This window comes from Suncus etruscus, chromosome 7, assembly GCF_024139225.1.
Source record: "Suncus etruscus isolate mSunEtr1 chromosome 7, mSunEtr1.pri.cur, whole genome shotgun sequence".
Lineage (NCBI taxonomy): Eukaryota > Metazoa > Chordata > Mammalia > Eulipotyphla > Soricidae > Suncus > Suncus etruscus.
In genome coordinates this window covers 93465460-93487728 of record NC_064854.1, presented here as the reverse complement: position 1 = coordinate 93487728, position 22269 = coordinate 93465460, and the positions used below count along the sequence as shown (strand labels likewise).

General features: G+C 36.4%; 1 pseudogene; it reads left to right on the top strand.

The window, feature by feature from the left end:
* The first annotated feature begins 4846 nt into the window (after positions 1-4846).
* Positions 4847-22269, top strand: part of LOC126014361 (SAP domain-containing ribonucleoprotein-like) — a 143381-nt pseudogene continuing 125958 nt past the window's right edge.

The following is a 22269-nucleotide window of genomic DNA, read 5'->3' as shown; positions in this document are numbered from 1 at the left end:
AAGGCAAATGCCCTAACTCTGCACCACTGCTACTACATTCCTGGGTCTTTTCTTTTTTTTTTTTTTTTTGGTTTTTGGGCCACACCCGGTGACGCTCAGGGGTTACTCCTGGCTATGCGCTCAGAAGTCGCTCCTGGCTTGGGGGACCATATGGGACGCCGAGGGATCGAACCGTGGTCCGTCTCCTAGGCTAGCGCAGGTAAGGCAGGCACCTTACCTCCAGCGCCACCACCCGGCCCCACCTGGGTCTTTTCTAACACACTCCCACACTAATATACCTTCCTTGCAAAAACAAACAAACAAACAAAAAAACAGGGGAGTGAGGTGAGCACATAGTTGTGAAGTCATGTAGATATACCTGGGGGAACAGGCCTGTTAAAGGGCACATTAGTGTCACCAGCATAGAGATGCAACCTGAGAAGCCCTGTTCTATAAGATGAAAAATATACTCCAGAAAAATCTCAAACTTTGGTCTCTGTACCTTAGTATCAACAATATATATGGACATAGTTTTAAAAAAAATATTAACTCTTACCTTAAATCTTTTGTACCAGATCTCTAAAGTGGGGACCTAGGATCAATCACTACTTTATATAGTTCACTGTTTTGTGTATGATGCATACCAAATTATGAGAGCTTACATCTATTTTGATATTTTGCCATATCCACAATAGGTAGAATACACAGGGAAGAAACCAAGTAGTAGGCGTGGAATATCTCCTTTAAAATATTCTTTTGGTAATACACTTTGGGAATATTTGTGTTTTCTGTCAAGTTGCCAGGAATCTGTTGTATTAGAGACTCTTGTTACCAAGGAATATATCACTCTACCAGAAATAAATTAAAGCATTTTATTAAACTTATGACTATGATCACCATCTGTTGATCTTGGGCTTTTTTATCCATAGATCAATAGGAAAAGGAAGAGTTCACTATTGCAATTAGTTACATTAATAAAATTATGTTCCTGTTATGTAAAGGAAATATGAAAGATCATGTCTATAATACCAAGAAATTACAACAACCATAGTCTGAAAATAATCGAGTAAGTATGGAAGATCATACAGGCCTCCTCAGTATTATTAGATATACTAGGGATACTAACTGGCAGCGAGAGGAATGTAGAAGTGATGGTAGTGAAGGGAGATAAATTATCCATGTATAATCTTTTATTCAACTGCTGTTTTCTTGTTGCTTTGCTTATTTATTCTAATGAAATCAGGACAAGTAATTGTGGATATTCTTCAAAGTGTATGCTTTGCATACAAAATTCTAGGTTAGATCTCCGGCAATGAATGTTTCATCCCTTCCTACCTCACATAGCATGCCTCAAATATGCCAAGTGTAGCCCCCAAACAGTAAAAGGTGTGGCACAAAACAAATGAGAAACTGTGATAATTCTCAAGCAACAGTGGAAAATCATTTTGAATTTAACATGTTTTACATGTAGGTCTGAGTACATCAGTGGCTGGGCTGTAATAAACTATAAATGGTTCTACTATTTCAGTGTGCTTTGTCTGACTTCTTTTATTTATTTTTTATTAAATCACCATGAGATACAAGTTACAAGTGGTTCATGATTCAATTTTAGTCATATAATATTTTAACACTCATCTCTTTAACAGTGCATATTTCCCACCACCAATGTTCTGTTTCCCTGCCCAAGCAGCATGCCTCTACAGGAGACATTTTTCCTCAAGCTTTCTGTATGTTTCTCTGTTTCTATTTCTCTCCCTTTTTCCTTTTAGGCACTGTGGTTTACAATACTGTTACTTAATGGAGGTATTATGCATATGCATATGACTTCTTACCAGAATTTGTGGCTGTGTCTGGGATATTCTGTAGAAAGTCACTCTGTTGTATAAGTGAATGTTTGAAGTGTTGGAAATTTTCATTCCCCAGAAGCCTTATTATGCCAATGGTAGATGGAAATAATAGCTTTTTTGACCTTTGAGTAGTTTTTACCTTTTTTAAATTAAATAATTTTTATTATTGCATTAAATTTTAAGTCAATAAGATGTGTTTGATTTATCTAAAGAGAAAAAACAGGGGCCGGAGAGATAGCATGAAGGTAAGGAGTTTGCTTTTCATGCAGAAGGTCATTGGTTCTAATGCCGGCATCCCATATGTTCGCCCGTGCCTGCCAGGAGCAATTTCTGAGCGTGGAGCCAGGAGTAACCCCTGAGCACTGCCAGGTGTGACCCAAAACCCACACCAAAAGAGAAAACAGTAGTTATGATAATTATAATAAACCAGTTTAATAGGATGACCCCTAAAAGAAACAAGAAAAATATATTTGAAAGAAGACACTGATAGACTTAGAGGCTTAGCAGAATCTAACTGCATTAATAGCAGCTGGACAACTTACCTAGCCCCAACTTAGATCAATTAAGTCTGAACTTATGGCCTGTTGTGCATTAAATTATGTTTTTACTATAAAAAGTAAAACAAATGAAAAGTGATAAGCAATAAATACTCCAAAAGGACATTTTTCATTGAAACCTGCTAAGCAAAGGAATCAATACAACAAGCTAGACCACTTATACTAGCAGCCCAGGGGGCAAAGAAGGGATGATATGGGATGCATGCTGGGAACAGGGGTGGAGGGAGGACAACATTGGTGGTGGGAATGCCCCTGATTCAATGTCACTATGTACCTAAAATACTACTGTGAATGAATGATTTGTAATCTACTTTGGTAAAATAAAAATTATTAATAAAAATTACTATGGAATTTTGTTACCATCATACTGTGATTTTCTTATGTGTTATTGTTATTTTTTGCTTGGGGGCCATACCTGGCTGTGCTCTGAGCTTACTCCTGTTCTGCTCTCAGGAACAGGTTGGGGAATATGCTCAGAAATAGAAACGAGACCAGCTGAATGGAATGCAAACAACCTACTTGCTAAACTATCACTCAGGCCCCCGTGATTTTTGTTTGGTGAATAGCTTTCATATTCCATGCCTTCTATAATCATGGCAGACATGAATGGCAGTTTGGATGATTACAAATGGAAGTTTGAATGTTTAAATAAATATACATGAAACTTCTATTTAGTGAAGAGATTCACTTCACAAAGCAACCAAGCTGTGTTTAGAGGACAACATTACTTAGAAACCTCTAGTTATTTTAAAATTCATGAACCTTAAATTATTCCTCTTTGACAAGGCTAACGTGACAAGCTAGTATAGCCTCTCCTTACTTTGGGATGTTCAATCATACTACCATACTATGCAAAATTCTTTTTGAAAACTTTCATAAGTTATTTTTGTTGTTATTACAATCATTCGCAATGCCCTGGAGAGTGTGTTTCTGCCATTTTGTTGCTGGATAATTATGAGTGTCATCCTTTTTATGCCAGGAGTAAGTCATCAATTTTATTTGTCGAAAGATTAGAGATTCTTATCAGAGAATATGCAATCTAGTGTAAGGCCAGTGAGTGGATAAAGTTCCTTTGGGATCCCTGCCCAGATCATCGTCAGAAGGCTGAGATTTGTTTAAAATTAAAACTGGCTTCACTGAGTAAGAGTGTTCATATGCCAAACAATATCCCTAGTTATGACTACTGGGTGACTGGCCAGGATCCTTGACTCTGTATCTCTTCCTTGTTTATCTGTTGCGGTGGGTGGGTTCCTGTGTTTCAGTGGCCATTGCTGCTTAGCTTTGCCATTCTGCTGGCAATAGAAACCAAGTAGCCTTCTGGCTGCCCCCCCAGAATGCTGTCAATGGTCCTGACTGAACTTTCTCAGTCTTGTGTTATCTTTAAGGATTATTTTCATTCAATATTTTTTTCTGTACTCCTTGTTAGGACCAATATCTCTGGTTCCTTTCTTTGTCTTTGTTTAATTTTAAGTTCTCAGATAGAAAGTCAAACATCTGGCTAAATTCACTTAATCATTTATTGTTCTTGTTTTGCTCCTTAATTCAAGCTATTTTCTGTGTCATTGGTAACAAAATAGGACCTGGGTTTAGAAGAGTTGAGAGAGAAGTGGGAACAACTTTATAAAAAACTATGACTATTGTCACTAAAACGTCTGTTGCTATTTTCTTGAAGTTCCTAATAAATTTACCTTTAAAATTATATTTTGTTGGGCTAGAGCAATAGCACAATGGTTAGGGCATTTTCTTTTCTCATGGCTGACCTGGTTTTGATCCCTGGCATACCATATGGTTCCCTGAGCCATCCAGAAGTAATTTCTAAACTCAAAGCCAGGAGTAATCCTTGAACACCACTGATTACAGGCCAAAAATTAAAAAATATATATCTATTTTGTAAGTTAATCCAATAAAATAATGGATAATGGTATTTCATAAAATATATAAATAATAAACTACAAATTTAATTGTGGCACTCATAATGACCAGTGAACATGTAATTCTGGTAGGCCGCGGCTTACAGAATTCAGAGAGATAAAAATTGAGTGAAGATCATTAGATCATTGTAATGAATGGTTCAGTCCAGTCCACTACAGACTTGGAGGTTTATGTTTTCCAATTGAACTAACTTTAAATGTAGAAAGACAAATGCATTGTAAATAACATATATGACTTAGTATCATACTAAGTGACAAATAAGGAAGAAAAATTTGAAATAGAAAGCTTTGGATGAAAAGAAAAAGCAACTTTAGTTGTATTAAGAACAAGTTCTCTTGGTGTTTTCATTTTGTATCATGCTCTGAAAATGATGTAGCTTCTGTTGGTGGAACTTGAAGAAGTTTTTGGTGAACAGAAGACCCACCTACTTACTTAGCTTGCTTAAGATCCAAAGAGACTGGAATGTAGACACAAAGCCCCCACCCCTCAGAGCTGAAAATTGCTTTTGGTAGAGAATCAATCTAAGCGAAAATGCCAGTACTCACTCCATGCCCAGAATCTCGACTGACTGTTTCCAGACTATCCAGGCTGCAGTCAGAGAATGATAATGAGCAGTTCCCATCTGAGGATGAGCTAAGTATGGGCAGGAAGGGTAATCATTAGCAGCTCTCTTGTGGATACATTAAGGCCAGCAAAAAATGTCTGCAGACAAGTAATTTGGCTGGGCGTGTTTTGACAATAAACTAAAACCAGACAGAAGTTGGGTGGGAGAGGAGGGAGATTGTAAAGAAAAAAGACATGAACTTTACAGAGAAAAATAACTCTTTTCCTTCATGCTCATTGCCCAGAGAGATAAACTGCAAAAAGTAAACATCCTTGAGGAGCAAGTGGACTGGTGGCATGATAACTGGTTTTGGCAATGATTACCCCTATCCAGTTCTTTGAGTGCTAGTTTGGTAAAGTAAAGTTCTGATAACCTTCAAAAACTCTCTTAGCATTCAACTAAGAATTCTAAAACACTTAACTTAGTCATATACTTAGGAGAGAATGATTGACAGGTTGACACCAGCATCTGAGACCAACTCTTCTCAGATTGAAGAGTGGGTAAGAGACTAGACCTTGTTCAGTTGGGTCATAAATGGGTGAATGCACTAAAACAGCATTCAGAATGAGGAAGTGAATTCTCCGTAAGTATGGGCAGCAGTGAGCCTGGTCTGTATTTCAGATCTTTAAGACACCTGCTCTAAATCCTGAAAGACTTATGTTCATTTCATTTTGAGCCCTGTCTGGACTAATTATCTACTTTTAGAAATTCACAGATTACCAAGCATAATGAAACATGTTACTGAGGCATAATAAGGTCAGACACTAGGGAAATGAAGAATGTAAACTCATTTTTCATCATAGTTACTGACAGGCAATGTTCCTGCCAGCAAAATGAACCCTTATCCCTAAGGGCACTGATCACAGGCCATCTATATCTTAAGTCTTTGCAAAGACTTTAGCTTACTTCAGGAACTTACCAAGAGTGCTACTTAACAGCGAATTTCATTTATTGGTAGTTATAGCTAAATTAGTAGAGTAAAATTTGAATTTTAGATATGAGAATTATTATCAGTGTTAAAAAATAAATTGCATTGTATATGGGAAATATTTTCAAGATGTGGATTATTTGGAAGATATCTGAAACAGTTTTTGCAGTAAAGCACATTTATTCCATTTTTTTCTCCTTAAAGTTGAGTAGTGAAGAATAAAATTCACCAGATAGAGATATGAAGACCACAAATCACTACACTGTCTACATTTCATTAATCTTCCTGAGTCCCATTTTTATTCTTTTTCAGGCCATATTGTCACTGTTGAGAAAGTAATGCTATACAGGAGTCATTGTCAGATATCCGAAAAGGCAGAGTAGTGTAGAATAGAGATCCAAATTTTGAAATAATACTCAATGGGTTTGACTGGGTCTTAATTTCTCAAGTCTTCAATCTCACTTATAAGATGGTCCTTCTTCATAGCTTTACAAAATAATTAAATTAGCTAATACAGTAGTTTTGAATTACATATTAATTATAGAGTCCTGAATGGTGATGGATGATGATGAGGTCTTCCTCGGCTGGCCCAGACTAGGTGCCTGCAACCCTTACTGCCTGCAGGTCTACAGGTTCAGGGTAGTGGTAAGGAAATGATCCACAGAAGTCAGATTTCAGAAGACATGAAGCCAACATGTGTGGCTTCTAAGCTAAACCTTTAAGCAGGCTCCATAAGCTGTCCTGCACTTGAACCTGTTTCTATCATTTCTACCTCCTCAGTTCATTCTCTCCAGTCCTCTCCTGATGACTCCCCTACTGAATCCCTTTACACCCCTCAGGCAACTTTTCATAGACCCTCTCACAGAAATGGGCTGGTCTTACCATCAGGTAAGTGACACAGAAGTAAATATATTACTATTGAGTAAAATGTCTGGTTTTCAAGTAATAATTCAACAAATTATAGTTTGGGACTAAAAAATATATATCTAATATCTCTTGCTGCAGAATAAATTCTTCAAATTTGGCAGTTAAAAAATAGTAAACAATGAGATAATACTCGGTGGTTCTGAGTAAGTTATAAAACCAGATTTCCTGGTTCAAGATTTTTCATGATCTTTCTGGCAAATGTACCTGCTCAAATAATTTGCTTTAGTGGTGGTTCTAAATTTAAAACTGTACTAGCAGTAGCTCATCAAAACTCAGCAACATTTTTATTTTTGATTTAAATTATTAGTTTATTTCAAGTTTATAGTACCTAATGAAAAGAAGTGTAAGCAAAATTACTGTGATTTTTAAGGTCATAAGGTATCTATTTTAAGCATGCTCTAAGTTATGTGACAACCAGTGTGCAATTTGGCAGCCCATATATAAATTATGTGATAATCAGATTTCAATTCTTCACAATGGTTTCAACAAAACAAATGTGTTATAATGATATACATATTGTATGTGTCAGCAATATTCTTGGATCTACTGTGGATCCCTAAGCTTTAATTTTCCTTTTTCCACTATGATTGCTTAATTTCCTAAGTTCCTATAAGTTTTCTTAAAAAGTTCTTAGCATACTGCTATCTACTACAGCACTCAATAAAATAAATGAGACTTGGAATCAACCTAAATGTCCAAAACAGATTAGTAGATTATGAAGTTGTGGTACATATAAACACAAGAATACTACATAGCTGTGGGGCCTGAGCGATAACACAGTGGTAGCGCATTTGCCTTACATGTGGCTGACCCAGGATGGACCTCGGTTCGATCCCTGGCATCCCATATAGACCCCCAAGCCAGGAGTGATTTCTAAGTGCATAGCCAGGAGTAACCCCTGAGCATAACCAGGTGTGGCCCCAAACAAACAAACAAACAAACAAAAACCAAACAAACAAAAATCTACATAGGTGTAGTTGTAAGAAATTATGCAAACATTAAATTTACAGCAACAAGGATGAAACTGGAAGATATTAAATATTATGTTAAATGAAGTAAGCAAGAAGAAGGAGGAGGATAAATACAGAGAGAAAGAAAGAGAGAAAGAGAGAAAGAAAGAAAGAAAGAAAGAAAGAAAGAAAGAAAGAAAGAAAGAAAGAAAGAAAGAAAGAAAGAAAGAAGAAAGAAAGAAAGAAAGAAAGAAAAAGAAAGAAAGAAAGAAAGAAAGAAAGAAAAGAAAGAAAGAAAGAAAGAAAAGAAAGAAAGAAAGAAAGAAAGAGAAGAAAGAAAGAAAAAAGAAAGAAGAAAGAAAGAGAAGAAGAAAGAAAGAAAAAAGAAAGAAAGGAAGAAAGAAAGAAGAAAGAAGAAAGAGAAAAGAAAGAAGGAAAGAAAGAAAGAAAAGAAGAAAGAAGGAAGAAGAAAGAGAAGGAAGGAAAGAAGGAAGAAAGAGGGAAGGAAGGACAGAAGAAAGAAAGAAAAAGAAAACATAGAAAACAGTTAATTTCTGATAAATTTAAATACAACATTAACAGATAAACGTTATGATTGCTCTCCTAAACATTTACCTAGGATAATGAAAACATATGGATACACTAACACAAAACTGTTAAAGCAGCTTTATTTGTAATATCCAAAGCTGGAAACAAACCAAGTGTCTACAGATTGCTGAACAAGTTCTGAGGCTTAACACACTACTTCTTTGTAGATAAATCTGAGATTTTTCACTGCCTCCCAAAAACCAAAAGTTAGATCTAGTTTAGAATCTTCAGTAAGAGTGTCCAATCATCTTGTGCTTCTCCTTATCCCTTTAAGTCTCCTAACAAGCACAGCATCATTCCCCATGAATACTTGCACTTAGACCTTATCTCCAGAGACTGGGGCAACCAGATCCCAAACAACTTGTTTAGGAGTTTTGATTTGACTTCAAAGTATTCTTTATTTTATGACTGTTTTTTACTGATACCTGTGGTTGTATTTTCAGAATAGTTTGGTCATTGAAACCTAGTATCAAGATTACATGTCAAACAGGATTTTTCAGATTTTGCTCTAGATGGAAGTCTCTATAACTATAAATAGGATTTTGTTACCTCATTGTTAATCTCTGTACCTGTGCTATTGACATGTTAAAGCTAAAATGGTAAAGGAAGAAGCTATCTACCACCCCAGAGAATGACTTTGTTTCACAGCACATGATTGTAAACATATGTTCTTTATGATACTATTAAGTCTTTTAAATTAATTGAGTAGCTAACATATGCCTGGAACATTTATGGGCATTGAGATCACAAAATTAAAAAAAAAAAGACAACAAACAAGACATAGTTAAGTGGTAGAGAGTTTGCCTTCCATGTGTGAGGTCCTAGATTATATACTTACTTGGTGTAAGCAGAGCAAACTTTTTGTGATTATTTTAAGGTTACATCTGACAATTATTGGTGACTATTTCTAACTGCTTAAATGAGGGTCTCTTCTGACTGTTCTCAAGGTACTATGTGACCCTACGATTATAAACAGTCTTCCCACATGCATTTCATTCACTGAATCTCTCGCAAATTACAGATTATTTTGGAACAGAAGATAACTTCAAGGGTTTGTTCACATGTTTGCATGTGGGATACATGGATTATTTTGCCAGTACTGAATAATCCATTGGATACCACTCAGGGGGATCAAAAGACAATAAGAAAAGTAAGAAAATGAGAAAAGATTAATTTAGTGGGTAAGGAGATAAAAATTAAAAAATATAAAGTATGTAGAGCAATAATTTAAGTATTAAAGGGAGCATTTAGAGGCAAATGTTCCTAAGTGATATTTTGTGTTTGGTTTTGAAGTGCAAATAGGATCTATTGAGATAGAAAATAAGAGTAAGGGCACGGGATAAAAGGAAACATGGTCCACAAGTTACTAGGTAACTGATTACAAAAGCTATGTACTTTTGCCATGTATGAAGGAGAGGAATATTGTTATTATCAGAAAACAGAATAAGAGAATGGACTGCAGAGATAGTACAGGGTTAAGACACTTTCTTCAGATATGCAGCCTCAGTTTATTTCTTGGTATTTATTTCATTTGGTCTCCTGAGCACCGGGAAGAGTAATGCCTGAACACGTAGCCAGATCCCTGAGCAGCTCTAGAAGTAATCCACAAACAGACAAACAAACAAACAAATAAAACCAGGACAAAAGAATAGCGATATCGAATGGTACCAATATGTTCACCCATGTTCTGCTATAAGGATGAGATGATGATGTATAAATAGGTGACACATGTATTAACCCAAGAGGTCATGTAAAAATACAAATGCCTGAGAAGTTTTTTTTTTTTGAGCCAGAGAATCCCATACTTATTCCTTCCAGGGGTCACAAACTTAATTTACCTGGGGGCCACAGGAGGCAAAGTCAGGGTGATCCTTGAGTGCAAAGTCAGTAGTAAGCCTTGAACATTGGGGGTGTGACCCAAACAACTAAAACAAAACAAAACAAAACAAAACAAAATTCCTCTAGGGCAGGGCCACAAATGTTGTACGAAGGGCCGTTTGCAGCCCACGGGCTTGAGACCCTGCTTGAAGCTTTAAAAACACATTTTAACTGACACCTCCCTTTTTGGCCCCACCTACACCAGCTACCTTCAATTAAGTGGTCTGTAACTCCTGCTGAGAAATGGTACATTCTCCATAGACAGGTCTCAAGATTCTCAGTAATAAAGTCTTGTCTATCCTTTTTCTGTGCTGTCATGACACATACTTTATATAGGAAGGATTGTAAAAATGATTGTACTTTACTCACCTATCTCTCTTTCCTTCAGACAATAGTAATACTAATTTCTGCCATATGTCCATGTTACATTTTATAAGTAGCCTAGACAGTCTCTTCTGCCAAAAGTACTTATATTTTGTATTTATGGACTTAAGGGCTATTATGTTCTAAATGTTGTTCAGCATACACCACAGGTTCCTAATCATAAGCCTTGGCTTTTGATACTATTCTTGAAAAAACTGCTCAAGTTGAAAATACCAAATCCTTACCAATTTTCCATATTAAAATAAATTTAATACACATTTTGGTTTGTCGCAAATGAAACTATCATAAATTCAAGAGATGGTGAGAAAACAATGCATAAACTCAGGATATGGGATTAGGAAAATAAAACTGACTTAAATTTATAATCTGGTTGTCAAATGTTCAACAGCCCTCTCTGTTTGAATTATTAAAAAAAAGGCACATAATGATTTTTGGGGTTTTTGTTTGTTTGTTTTGGCATATTGGAGTGGAAATCAGTCAAGATATTTTAAACTGAATTTTATCTTCTCAACTCTTCATTAGCATAGGCAGGTTGTCAATGGAAAAGATGTATTCCTCCTCTTCTTTTTCTTCTAATTTTTCTACTCCCTGCTTTCCACAAACAAAGCTTCATATATAGGAATATAAAGATGAAAGTACCTGGTCCTGTGTTCGAGACTGTGTCCTCAGGAAGAAAGATAAGTGCAAGGAAAGATAAGACAAAAGTGACTTTAGTTTCCAAAATCAGCACTGAGGATTTTGCTACTTATTCCAAATCTTAGCTCAATCAAAATCTCCTGAATCAAGAACACACTTTAAATATGTATCCAGGTGACCAATAACCTATATGAGGTTTTGAATCTAAGTAATGTTTGTTTCTTCAGAGCAGAAAACTAAGTTCTACCATAAGGATATAGGTTGAAAATAGAATGAAACATTCTGGAATAAGGACACTAAATAATATGGTTATGACAACATCCTTTACAAAATCTTAATAGAAGGAGGTGGATATAGCTCAAAGTAGTAAAGTACCTTAGTAAGTGTGAGACCCTGACTTTGGTTCTAGTACTATGTAGTACACATTTGTTGTTGTTGTTGTTGTTTGCTTGGGGGCCATAACAAGCAAATACCAGGGGTTATTTCTGATGGTGCTCTGGCGACCATGTAGAATCGTGATGATCAAATTGAAATTGGCCTCATTCAAGGCAATTGCTCTACCCCTATGTACTATCACTCTGGCACTTATCACACACTTTGAATAACCACCATGAGTTGCCCTATTTACCCCTGAGCACAACTGAAGATGAGCATTGTATGCTATAGGTCAACATTGAACTGCCATCCCATATTACAGAGCCTAGAATTGCTAGGAGTGGCTACAGGGACATTTGAATACTTCCTGAGTGCGGACCTACTTAAAAAAAGACAATTCAGGGAGAAGAGAGATAGTACAGGGGTAGTGAAGTTGCTTTGTACACAGCCAACTGGAGTTTAATTCCTTTGCATTCCATATAGTTTCCTGAGCACACCAGGAGTGATTCCTGAGCGCAGAGCCGGAAATAACTCTGAGAACATCTAGGTGTAATTCAAATACCAAAACTAATAAACAAAATAAAACAAACAAAAAAACCCAATAACAACAAAAAGTTTGATGCAAACAAAATAAGTAAGGAAGAGTTTAAAGAATGTAGGAAAATGTAGGAAAGAAATTAGAGAGTGTAGGGGAATTTAGATCAAGTGATGAATGAACTCATGTAAAATAACTTAAAATTTTACCAGGATTTGACACCAGAACCTGTACCTTTCATTTTCTAACCAGTTAATATTGGATAAAATCTTGTATTTTAATCAGTTTTTTTTTTTTTTTGGTTTTGGGGCACACCCGGTAACGCTCAGGGTTACTCCTGGCTATGCACTCAGAAGTTGCTCCTGGCTTGGGGGACCATATGGGACACCGGGGGATCGAACCACGGTCCGTCCAAGGCTAGCGCAGGCAAGTCAGGCACCTTACCTCCAGTGCCACCGCCCGGCCCCTTAATCAGTTTTTTAATCAGTGAAATAAAGATCATGATAACTAGCCTGCAAATTTTATAAAGATATCTGCAATAAAGATATGAAGGATACAATCAGAAGAATAGTTTCATAAGAATAGAATGAAATAAAATATATTAATTCTAATGATAAAAGTATTTAAATATAAATATTTGAGAAACTTAAGTGGAGATTGGTGAAAAAGCTATTTAAAAAAACCAAACAGTTCCTTAATTTGGATACTACTAATGTTTTAGAATGACAATTCTAAAACTTTCTCTAGAATCAGAAAAATCTGAGCTTCAGGGGGTTACCCCTGGCTTTCTGCTCAGAAATTGCTCCTGGCAGACACAAGGGGACCATATGGGATGCAAGGATTCAAACATTAGTCCTGGGTTGGCGCTTGAAAGGCAAAAGCCCTACTGCTGTGCTATCTCTCCGGCCCCTGCAAATTCTCTTTTGTTACTAATTAGTTTATTATATGTACAAGTCTAAATTCATATTTCAACAGAAATAGGAGACTTAAAACCACATTTTTCTTTTGTTTTGTTTTTGAGCCATACCTGATGATAATCAGGGCTTACTTTGGACTCTAACCTCAGGGAACATGCCTAGTAGGGCATGAGGCATCATATCAGGTACCAAGGTTCAAACCTGGGATGACCACAGGTAGATAAGCACCTACTTCAAAACCATCTCCCCATATTTAATTCTTAAGATAATTGTCAAAATGAGAAAAAAAAGTAAGAAGTACTCCATGAAAATAAAGGGTTATGTTGTAAAATACATATATGAGTTATCTAAGAATTGTATAGTGGAAATTTAAAGAAATTAAGAAAATAATGTTTTATTTTATTTTTGTTTTTCCCTGTATCAAATTATCAATATTCCATTATTATGGCTTTATTCTTAAGCCTAAATTTGTAAAAAATAAACATAAAATGTTTTTATGGAATATTAAAAAAAAGGAAAGAAAAATCTGAGCTTATCTCCAGAGTTTCTGATTTAGTAGAACTCCACAATTTGCATTTACAGTAATTTCTTTGTTTTTGATGATGCTAATCAAAGAATTTCACAATGAGAATCAATGTTCTAGAATTTGTAACATAGAGAGAAAGACACAGAATGGTCTCACTCATTTATGGATTTTAAGAAAAATAAAAGAAATTTTTACAATAATTTTTAAAGACAAAAGAGAAGAGGGCTGGAAGTTCCAGCTCACCTCATGAAGCTCACCACAAAGAGTGATGAGTTTAGTTAGAGAAATAACTACATTGAGAACTATCCTAACAATGAGAATGTATGAGGGAAATAGAAAGCTTGTGTAGAGTACAGGCAGGGGTGGGGTGGGGAGGAGGGAGAATTGGGACATTGGTGATGGGAATGCTGCACTGGTGATGGGGGTTGTTCTTTACATGACAGAAACCCAACCACAATCATGTTTGTAATCAAGGTGTTTAAATAAAAAATTATTTAAAAAAAGAAACCTTTATAACAGCTTGACAATTTTCTGTGCTAACATTGAAAATGCTTCTCTTTAGATTTTTTCACATTGAGCAAGGTGTATGGCACCAAAAGTGTCTCTTTAGGACTCTGAGGGAGATCTACTTAATATTTGTGTGTGAATGAAAGGGCAGGATCCCTGAGAAATCAAGCAGGTTGAGAGCATTTGTTGACCATATAAAGGTTTTATGCCCAGAGTCACAGTTGCATATCATTTAGTTTGTGACTAAAACCCCGAAGAATACCAATAAACCTAATGATTCAAGTACAATTTCCAAAGTCCCTAGGAAAAAAAAGCACACAATAGATAAACTACCCTATAATCCCTCCTCTCCAAGTGTGACCATTTTAGCTGTAGGTGCAATTGGCCCATTCAATTCTCTTAAAAAAAGATCCTGGGATTTCAGATATAGAGTTGAATACTTCACCTTATAATCTTGAAATAACTTTCCTTTTTTCTAAATTGAAACAAAGTGTTTTCACAAACATCTGTTACCCAAAATAATAGAATGTAAAGCTAAAGAGATGAGAATTAAGGGTCGTGTGTCTTTGCTTTTTATATTTTTAAACTCATATTTATAATTTTTTAAAAGTTCTATTCAAACACCATCTAACAAGATTGCTAATAACACAGATTTCTTCCCACTAATAAAGTTATTCATGATTGAGTTACAGTCATACAATGTATAACAACCTTCACCAGTGCTTATTTCCCTCCACCAATGTCAACAGTTTCCCTCTCACCTCCCTGATGCCCTCTTACCTCCCACCTACCCTATCCTTCTGCCTGCTTCTGAGGCAGGCATTCTCTCCACACTTTTTTCCCCTCTCCTCTTTATCTGTCCTATTTTGACACTGTGGTTTGCACTGCTGTTAATGAAGGGGTGCTGTGCATGACACTTTTATAGAAGACCCTTCTCTACTCTAACTGCACTTTATTGAAATAACGTTCTAATAAAGTATGCAACTCTCCCCATCCATCATCAGTTCTTTTCACTGGTTCATTCATCTTTGCCCTTTTCTGTTTCCATTCATTTATTTGTCTTTCCATTCAGCACCTGTTGGCTCTGTTTTAGGTTTGTGTCTGTGAGGCTACAGTGCAGCAGGAAAGAAAAATCACACAGCTGTACAGTTAATTACAATGCAGGAAACAAGTTGTTTAATTAAAGAATAAGTAAAATGTCAGGAAAGTGCTGAGGCAGAATGACCTGTGTTCTTAGACTGCCGTTTGTGGGTTTCATTAGTTCATCGAGGAAGAGTCTAAAAAAAGTTGGATAGATAGAGTGTCAATCTCTCCTTTCTTCTAAATAAGCCTGTGATATTAAACATATGATGTCAATTTGAACTACAGGTAGAGCCTTTTCCATAGCTTACCAAGACTTTTATTAGAAACCAACCTTTTCTAGTGAAATGAATACAATTTATTTTCTTTTGGGGAGTATAGGCTTTAGGGTCACACCTAGCAGCACTCAGGGGTTACTTCTGGCTCTGCACTCAGAGGTCGCTCCTGGCAGGCTTGGGGGATCATATGGGATGCTGGGAATGAAACCAGGGTCTATCCTGGGTTAGCTTTGTGCAAGGCAAATGCTCTACTGCTGTGCTATTTTTCCAGCCCCACAATTTATTTTCTTAATCTCTTGCAAAAAATAAAAGTGTACAATGTACACTATTTCTGAATTTTGAAGGAAATGGTTGGCTGAAAGTTATTTGGTTGTTTTGTTTGGTTTGTTTTAGGTCCTAGTATTTTCATCTTTCTTTTAATTTTTTATTTTTAATTATGAGAACAATGATGCAAAAAGGACAAGGAAAAGTTACAGTAGAAGGACAATCACCCATAAACAGAGTTCTCAGAAGAAATCCCCTTGATGACACCTAAAAATTGAACTTACAGTCAAAGAACATTAAGAAACATAAGGCAGAGCCCATGTACAATTACTTTGTCCACAAGTCCCCAGATTGTAGTACATTATAACATTTCTTAGCAGCACACAAAGCAATCTAAAGCCATAAAATTTATATAACTCCTTAAACATTGAAGGCATAGTATTTTTTTATATTTTCATGCACATGCATATTGGTTTAACATCAAAAGTTTAAGAGGTTTTTTTTTAAGGGTTAGAGTCAAAGGAGCACAGTAAAACGGTGTTAGAGTGGCAAATATTGTTTGCATAGGCCCACCAAAATATGGGGGACATAGAAAGGAAAAGCCTTGGTGTAAATACAAGGAGACCCTACCCCTGAAGTTTCCTGGCATAAGACCAACTCTAGGCTCCAGGAAAACTAGTTTGTTCAATCCAAGTCATTGTCTATAGTGCCAATACAGTTTTATTTTTCACACAGTCTCTATTGTTGGCATCAGGTTTCTGTATTAAAAATCCTGAAATCTTCACACCCTACATACATCAGGCTAGTGTGGAGTATCCTCTAGTTTCACCTCACAATTAAGGGGCAATACAGTAAGCCCAGTCCAGTAAGCAGGTCATTGTTGTTGTTAAGTCTTCTCAGTGTTAAGGGAAGTCTCTTTTTGGAGTAGGTGTCAGAGCGCAGCGCGTAGCGGGGGGGTCTTCCATGTAGAGGATTGCCTCCAGGTGATGTTTATAGACAACCTTGGATGTTTCGTAGGGATGTCTTTCCCTAGAATCAGGGGTAAATGGAGAATGCCCGTCCTTCTGAGGGCCTGTGCCAGGTTCAATGTTCAGGGTGTAAGGTCCCATTGCACTACAAGATTTGTGTGTTCCCATCTCTATTAGATAAGAACTTATTGTATGTAGATTAGATTTACCCCATTTTAAAGTGCCTAAGCAAAAAAGAAATAAAGCCATGTGCATTATTGGAGTATATGGGGGCGTAAGAACACGTCCAACAACACCCATGACTTGGTTCAAACATAAGCATTAAACTGAGGGACTCTTTCACCAAATTCCCTATTGAACGGTTCGCAATGAGAAGAAAAGATAAAAAAGGGAAATCGTCAGTGTATAAGAAAATGTTCAGCAAGAGTTATAGCCGTCAAAGAAAATACACATAAAATATTGAAAAGACATACATGTACATCTATGCCTTTTGGAATAGTTGGGATGGTGTTAACTCCAGGGCACCACTATGGTCTGTGACTTAGGATTCTATAGTACTTAAGTTAAAAAGGGTAAATGTGGAGTAATGATGATAGGGGGTGAGAGAGTTAAGAGAAAAATGATCTTTTGTAGGGATATGCAAAAGGGCAGAGTACAAAATGGACATTCTGCATACACAAAAGTATTTTCATCTTAATAGATATAGTACAGGGGTCTCAAACTCGCAGCCCGGGGCCTTTTGCAGCCCTCCATACAACATGTGGCCCACGGACGGCCTTCAAATATCGCATTATTTGTAATTATTCACTTACCAAATAATCGCAATAAAAATTGCATTAGTAGGGCCCAGAGAGACAGCACAGCGGCATTTGCCTTGCAAGCAGCCGATCCAGGACCTAAGGTGTTGGTTCAAATCCCTGTGTCCCATATGGTCCCCCGTGCCTGCCAGGAGCTATTTCTGAGCAAACAGCCAGGAGTAACCCCTGAGCAACGCCGCATGTGGCCCAAAAACCAAAAAAAAAAAAAATCGCATTAGTAAGAAAAAAATACATTAAACATTCTCATACCCCAAGCAGTTCCATTCGGGGTGTGCAAATGTTTAATGCGATTTATTTTTGCAAATTTTTCCTTACTAATGCGATTTTTTATTGCAAATATTCAGTAAGTGAATAATTGCGAATACTTTGCACCTAGTGCAGAAGTCATTTCCGCTGCTCGTGACCGCTGTCCCTTACATTATCAGACGTCTACAGGAGAGGAGTTTATTACAGAATTAGATTTTGTCATACCTTCATCATGACTTCATCAAAGCCTGCAGTGAAGAGAAAGATTGATGACGAGCACAGACAATTTCAGGAAAAGTGGGAGATGCAGGGATTTCTTTGTTTGAGCACAGGGCATCCCCACATGTCTTATTTGCTCAGAGAAAATTTGCAATGCAACAAGGAATACAACTTGATACGCCATTATTCAACTAAACATGCTGAGGAATTGCAAAATATCAAGGAAATGAAGAGCAACGCGGGTTGCCAGTCTTAAAGCATGTCTAATGAGGCAACAAGATTTCTTCAAGAAAGCAACCAAAGAGGAATGTTGCTTCATCGAAACTATTACATGGTTAGTGAGATGATTGCTAAGGCAGGAAACCATTCACAAGAAGAGAGTTTTGTTAAAAAAATGTCATGTTACAGGCTGCAAGTATTAACTGTCCAGAAAAAGAAAGTCAGTTTAGCAAGAATCAGTTTTTCTGCAAACACTGTTGGCAGAGCGCATTCCTGGACACATCAAGTGATATTTTATCATCAACTGTGTGAGAAAGCAAATGTTTTGATGCATACTCAGTTGCTCTTGATGAGGGCACAGATATAACAGACACTGCGCAGCTCACAATTTATGTCCGTGGTGTTGATTGCAATTTTGAATTGACAGAGGAGCTGCTCACAATAATTCTAATGCATGGCCAGACCACCGCTAATGAGATATTTTGGTATCTGTGTGATGCCATTGAGAATTCAGGTTTGCCATGGAAGAGATTTGTTGGAATAATTACCAATGGAGCGCCATCAATGACAGGGAGGAAAATGAACTGGTGGCACTTGTTCAAAAAAACTTGAAGAGGAGGGTGTAGAGAAGGCCATTGCCCTTCACTGCATTATCCATCAGCAGGCCCTTTCCAGTAAATGCCTGGCGTGTGACAATGTGATGTCTGTTGTTGTGAAATGCATCAACCAAATCAGATCCAGGGGCTTAAAGCACAGGAGGTTCCATGCTTTTTTTAGAGGAAATGGAGTCAGAATATGGAGATGTGCTCTATTTCACCGAGGTACATTGTCTCAGCAGGGGAAATGTCCTAAAAAGATTTTTTTGAGTTAAGAGAAGTGAAAGTCTTCATGGAGAAGGATGGGAATGCTGTTTCTGAGTTGAGTGATCACAAATGGCTCACGGACTTAGCTTTTATTGTTGACACCACACATAAGCTGAATGTACTAAACAAGATGTTAAAAGGCCCAGGGCAGCTTATCAGTGCTGCCTATGACAATGTGAGAGCATTCTTCACAAAACTTGTGTGATGGATATCCCAGCTTTCTCAGACAAACCTTTGCCATTTCCCAGCATGCAAGGAACTTGTGGATACAGGCATACCATTCAGTGGTGAGAAATATGTTGATGCTATTTTTAAGCTAGAGAAGGAATATGATCACAGATTTGCAGACTTCAAAAAGCACAGAGCCACTTTCCAAATTTTTGTGGACCCTCATTTCCTTTGATGTGCAAGATGCCCCTCCTGTGCTTCAAATGGAGCTCATTGACCTGCAATGCAACTCTGATCTCAAAGCCAAGTTCAGGGAGATTAGTGGAAAAGCAGATATGCATGGATAATTTTTGAGAGAATTGCTCCCCAGCTTCCCTGAGCTTTCCTGAATGTTCAAGTCAACATATTTGGGGAGCACATATTTGTGTAAAAAGTTATTCTCCACATTGAACTTCAATAAGTTAAAGTGTCTAGACTTAATGATGATCATCTTCAAGCCATACTGAGGGTCTCAACTGCTTCCTCTCTAAAGCCAAATGTGGTTCAGATTTGTGAGAAGAAGCACTGTAAGTCTCTGGCAGCAAGGAATAGGCAAAAGATGCCATGTTCAGAAGAACTGTTCATGATCTTCACTCAATGTTCTATTCATGTTCAGAAGAAATAATTAAAATTGTTAATAATGACGTTTGAGAACTTTTTTTTGTGAAACCCCTTATGCGGCCCTGCTTCACCCCGACTTTGCCTCCTGCTGCTCCCAGGTAAATTGCGTTTGAGACCCCTGATATAGTAGAAGTAATCCCAAGGCCTTCTATGTCAACTCCTTGGTCAAAATATAAGACTGGTTAAGGATTCGAGCTTCTTTTTAGAAAAGTTTTCTATCTTCACAGACATAATCACTGTTTCTGCTTATCCTCTTTAATCCATTCAATAAGCATTTTTGAGCATAAACAAATCATAGAATTCTGGAATATTATAACCAGAAAGTCGAGGTTATATAATTTTCCCTGTAAACTTGTATTTTGTGAAAAAGGCAGAAAATATACAAGAAAACTTACAAACTGACCAAAATCTTAAATAATCTTACTCCTTAAAGACATGAAATGTTACAGAGATTGACTTGAACTGTGAAGAGAGATATGGGTTTTTTTTTTTAGCTAATCATAAGAGGGCTTCAAAGAAAGGAAAGGTAGGGATGGTCTGAATGATGCCCTGGACAGAGTGAAGGTCAGAAATTTTTTGTGACTGGAATAGTTGACATGTATTAAGTCTTTGATCTTTCTTTCTTTTTTCTCTTTCTTTCGTTTTTCTCTTTCTTTCTCTCTTTCTTCTTCTCTTCCTCCTCTTCTTATCTTCTTCTCTTTCCTTTTTCTTTTTCTTTCTTCTTTTCTTCTCCCTTCCTTCCCTTCCCTCCATTTCCTCCCTCTTTCTCTCTTTCTTTTCTTTCTTTCTTTCTTTCTTTCTTTCTTTCTTTCTTTCTTTCTTTCTTTCTTTCTTTCTTTCTTTCTTTCTTTTTTTCTTTTTTTCTTTCTTTCTTTCTTTCATTCTTTCTTTCTTTCTTTCTTCTTTCTTTCTTTCTTTCTTCTACTTTTTCTTTCTTTCTTTCTTTCTTTCTTTCTTTCTTTCTTTCTTTCTTTCTTTCTTTCTTTCTTTCTTTCTTTTTTTCTTTCTCCCTTCCTTCCCTTCCCTCCATTTCCTCCCTCTTTATCTATTTCTTTCTTTCTTTCTTTTTTCTTTCTCCCTTCCTTCCTTCCCCTCCACTTCCTCCCTCTTTATCTCTATCTCTTTCTTTCTTTCTTTCTTTCTTCTTTCTTTCTTTCTTTCTTTCTTTCTTTCTTTCTTTCTTTCTTTCTTTCTTTCTTTCTTTCTTTCTTTCTTTCTTTCTTTCTTTCTTCCTTCCTTCCTTTCTTTCTTTCGTTCTTTCTTTCTTTCTTTCTTTCTTTCTTTCTTTCTTTCTTTCTTTCTTTCTTTCCTTCTTTCTTCTTTTCTTCCTTCCTTCCCTTTCCTCCCCTCTATTTCCTCCCTCTTTATCTCTATTCTCTTTGTTTCTTTATTTCTCTTCTTTCTTTCTTCTTTCTTTCTTTGTTTTTTCTTTCTTTTTCTTTCTCTTTATTCTTTCTTTCTTCTTTCTTTCTCTTTCTTCTCTTCCTCCTCTTCTTATCTTCTTTCCTCTTTTTATTTTTCTTTCTTCTTCTCTTCCTCCTCTTTTTATCTTTTCTTTTCTCTTTTCTTTCTTTTCTTGTTTCTTCCTTCCCTTCATTTCCTTCCTCTCTTTCTTTCTTTCTTTCTTTCTTTCTTTCTTTCTTTCTTTCTTTCTTTCTTTCTTTCTTCTTTCTCCCCATCTTCCTTGTCCTCCACTTCCTCCCTCTTTATCTCTGTCTTCTTTCTCTTTCTTTTTTCTTTCTTCTTTCTCTTTCTTTCTTTCTTTCTTTCTTTCTTTCTTTCTTTCTTTCTTTCTTTCTTTCTTCTTCTCTTCCTCCTCTTATCTTCTTTTCTTTCCTCTTTTTCTTTCTCTTTCTTTCTTCTTTTCTTCTTTCTTCCTTCCCTTCCCTCCATTTCCTTCCTCTTTATTTCTTTATTTCTTTTTTCTTTTTCCCTTCCTTGCCCTCCACTTCCTCCCTCTTTATCTCTTTTTTCTTTCTTTCTTTCTTTCTTTCTTTCTTTCTTTCTTTCTTTCTTTCTTTCTTTCTTTCTTTCTTTCTCTCTTTCTTTCTCTCTTTCTCTTTCTCTCTTTCTTTCTTTCTTTCTTTCTCTCTCTTTCTTTCTTTTTCTTTCTTTCTTTCTTTCTTTCTTTCTTTCTTTCTTTCTTTCTTTCTTTCTTTCTTTCTTTCTTTCTTTCTTTCTTTCTCTCTTTCTCTTTCTTTCTTTCTTTCTTTCTTTCTTTCTTTCTTTCTTTCTTTCTTTCTTTCTCTCTCTTTCTTTCTCTCTTTCTTTCTCTCTTTCTCTCTCTCTTTCTTTCTTTCTTTCTTTCTTTCTTTCTTTCTTTCTTTCTTTCTTTCTTTCTTTCTTTCTTTCTTTCTTTCTCTCTCTCTCTCTCTCTCTCTCTCTTTCTTTCTTTCTTTCTTTCTTTTCTTTCTTT